We start from the raw sequence: 3,686 nt of genomic DNA, 5'->3' as shown, positions 1-3,686 counted from the left end.
CGTCTCTGATTTATTCTCAGGTGGTGTTTCATTTTCCTCGCTAATTTGCCTCTTCCTGTTCCTAATTGCATTAGATAAAAATGGAAGTTCAGGAATGATCTACAACGACGCCGGCACTCCTGAGACTAGAGCCACCACCTTCTGGCCTCGTCCTTGCGGAGGGGAGGGGAGGGGAGGGGAGACTTGCTGGCTGATGGAGGTGTTGGTCGGCTCAGCGTGGGCCTGGGGGTCCTGTCGCTGGACCGGGGCCGGGCAGGAGCTGGTGGGCGCGAGAGGAGGGGCAGCTCCCCGTGCAGCAGCGGAGCCAGGGATGCCTGGGTTACGTCCTGAAAGCAAGGCAGCGGGACCTCTGGGGGCGTAGCCACAATGGGGAGATAAGGAGATGCCCACAGCTGTGCACGCAGCTTGGAAAGCCAAGTCAGTCCAGCGGATCCTGGACCTTTCATGCCAGCAGCGAGCGACGGGGCCGGGTCCACGCTCCTCGAGGAGAGGGTCTGCCCGCGCGTGCCAGAGCATGGGCTGGGCCCGGCCGGCCGGCCGGCGCGTGGGGTGGACGAGACCACTGGCTTTGGCAGCTGCATGGGCCGGGCAGCGTGCAGGTGGCCCGCAAGCAGCGTGCGGGTGCGACCGGTCGCACAAAAGCTAACGGAGTGAGAGTCAAATTATTGTAACCCAGAGAGAGGGGGACACCGGAGGAGTTGAAGAGAGAAGGAAGGCGAGGGACAGAGGCTGGGAGTACAGAGGGAGATTAGGAGATAGATGAAAGAGAAAAGAGGAAGATAAGAGGGAGACACAGGACCGATCCACAGAGCCCAGATAGGTGTTGCTAGGGAAACGGAAAGAATGAGAGAGCGGTAGAGAAATGGAGAGGAGCGGAGGATGGCAGGGGCTGGGGGTGGGGAAGCGCCAGATGCCGGCTCCGGGGCTTTGGTAGGGGAGGGCGGGTGGGCGAAGTCTGCCGGGAGAGGAAAGGGGCAGGGGCCACCAGCAGCAAACTTGGCTCTTGCTCCGCGGGAGCATTGTGGATTATTGCTCCGTCCCCCTGGGACTCGCCGGGGCACCTGCTGCCGCCGACTTTCCCCCCGCCGCACCGCCGCTCGCCCGTCCGCGGAAGGCTTTCTTCGGGACCCGCATGCTACTGCGGGTCCGCACCTGGTGGAGCCTGCGACTTCGCCACAGGTGGGGTAACTAAAGGCTCGGAGCGGAGCCGCCGCGTGGCCCCGTTGGGCTCAAACGCGACGCGGAGTCGAGCGCGGGAAGTTCCTGGGGCGGGGGGAGGATGCAAAAGAGCCGGCGCCGAAGGCCGGCGGGGTGCGAGCGGTGGCATGTGTGAGGGCAGCCGGGGAACCGCGCGTCTCTGCCGTCTACGCCGGGGTCTGGAGAAACCTGTTGGCCAGCCGGGCTGCCCCGGGCACGATTGTGCCGTATGGCAGCCGCCAAGCTGGACCCAGGGGCTGGGCTTCGCGGGCGCCGCTGCAGCGCGCGGGCTCGGGAGCGTTCGTGTCGCTGCGCGAGTTTGGAGGCTGGAGCGCTCCGAGCACACCACGGGCACGGGGGTCCCCTTGGCTCCCACACGGAGGAGAAATTCGTTGTGGTTTGAAATGGATGATCTTTTCCCATCTTTCAGCACCAGAATCCTGTTTTGACACCTGCTTCCCCCGCTTCCCGGGTGGCGGCAGACGCCTGGCGCGGCAGGTTGGCGTCCCAGTGCAGGAGGAACGGTTGAAGCGGAGACCGGTCGCTCTGACGTGGTCGCTGTGTCGGTCGCGTGCGTCGGTCAGGCCTGGGACAGCTGCTGCCAAAGCGCAGCGAAGGCACCGGCTGCGTCTGGGAGCCGCGGGAATCTCCACAGATTCCCGGCCTCTGCCCAGAGGTCATCCCGGCCTCAGCAACCGGCTCCAAGCGGAGACCGCAAACTGCCTTGGCGTGTTAATGAGGAACTTGCTCATGTTCAGAACATGGCGATCTGCATTTTCTGCAAGGGGCTGACTTGTGTCTGAGTAAAAGTTGTCTGCTTGCTGTGCACATACCTGGTGTGACAGAGCCTGGAGTTGTTTTTAAACTGCCTGAATGCAAGTTGCCCGTGAGACATTGTCGGTAGATGGACGGTGAGCGATGGTCTTTGGGGGGAGCCGTTTCTGCCGGGAGCTCCCACTAGAGCTCCCCAGAGGTAAAACGTGCCTGGCCGTGGATTGCCAGGTACCCCAGCACCCTTGAGACGTGTCCGCACTGCAGACGCACAGTCTTTCCCCGGCGTGTCTCACCGCCCTTGATGTGGGGGCCTGCGCTTGGCAGAGGAAGGTGCCTCTGAAATGGTATCTAAGGGATTTCATCCTAATACTATGATAAGGGAGGTTTTGGAGGCCTCTTTTTCCAAATACATGCCCACAGATAAGGTAATTCATCTACCAAAACCCTCTCCTCCCAGATGGTCGATCCTTGTCTGCACGTCACTAACGTTTCCTGATCTGCCAGAAGCAATTACTTTTGTTCAAGTTGACAGAGAGATGCTTTTCTACAACATGCATGTATTCGCTCTCTCTTAAAAAAGAGAGTTTACCTGGCGAGGGCTGGCCAGCCAGGGGTGTTGCTTCACGCTCCCACTCCTCGGGACTCTGCTGGTTGTTGCAAACACCCCGTACTTTCAACGGGGGCTGTGGGCGGTGGAAAGAAATGGTCATTTTAGTTCTCTGGCAAACCCAGAATGGAGGGAGCCTTTGCCAGATGGTGGGAACACGTTTCTGGAGAGCACCTGTGTATTGTTGTCCCTGTTTTCTTGCTTGGTAAAGACTGGGCTTGAGGCCAGGTTAGCCCACTTGGAGATCCACAAGCACTTTGAGTCGGCTAGCGCCATAATACCGTCACTGGAACAGCTGTTTGCTGGCTTCGGTTACCTCTGTACTCTAGCGCGTCTGTAGTCGAGTCTGCCTTGCTGCAGCATTAGATCGATTTGACTTTCACGTAAAAGCCTTCATGGCCAGCACAGGGAACAAGGGACCCTCTAGTTCAGCCCCTCTGCCCACGCTGTGGCTTTTGGGCCTCTATAAAAGAACAGTAATCCACTTAAGGAAATGGGGCTGGAAGAATACGAGGCTCTTCTAAGCCTGAACGGTGACCTTGGCAAGGAAGGCAGCGCATGAAACCATAGTAGGGGCATAGCTGGGCCTGGCCACGGATGGAGAGGCAGGGCAGCATCTTCCAAACACAATTGCAGCTCCGTTCTGATGCCTTTGGTTTCTGGTCGCTCGACCTATGCCTGCCTGCCATTAGCGCTCTGTTCAGAGGCACTGCCACCGAGCTCTGCCGAAACCGGGAGCTCGCCGTGCCTGTGCAAAGGGGACGTGCCAGGCCGTTTGAGGCTGGAAGCTGTGGTGAGCTGGGACCTGAGCTGAGCAAGGCTGCTCTGGGGGCCGGACGGCTGCAGGGGACCGCAGCTTGGGCGAAAGAAGTGGAGTGGTGAGGGTCTCGCGCTGCAGGAAGGGCTGGGTAAAACCGGGCTGGTGTGAACAATGGAGGGGAAGCTGGGAGAGAGGAAAAGGGAAGTCTGTGGAGATAAATGAACTCTCCAGGGCAGAGTCCCGTGCACGCTGGCACCGGGCGAGGTTTGGAAGAAGCCGTAGTGCAGGCACGAGCCTGAGAGGGAAGCTTCCAGGTTCAGGTGGGAGCCGGGTGAGAGGCGATACCCA

Source organism: Alligator sinensis, unplaced genomic scaffold (genome assembly GCF_000455745.1).
Source record: "Alligator sinensis unplaced genomic scaffold, ASM45574v1 scaffold407_1, whole genome shotgun sequence".
NCBI lineage: Eukaryota > Metazoa > Chordata > Crocodylia > Alligatoridae > Alligator > Alligator sinensis.
The sequence above is the reverse complement of the archived record's forward strand: the minus strand, read 5'-3'. Positions refer to the sequence as shown.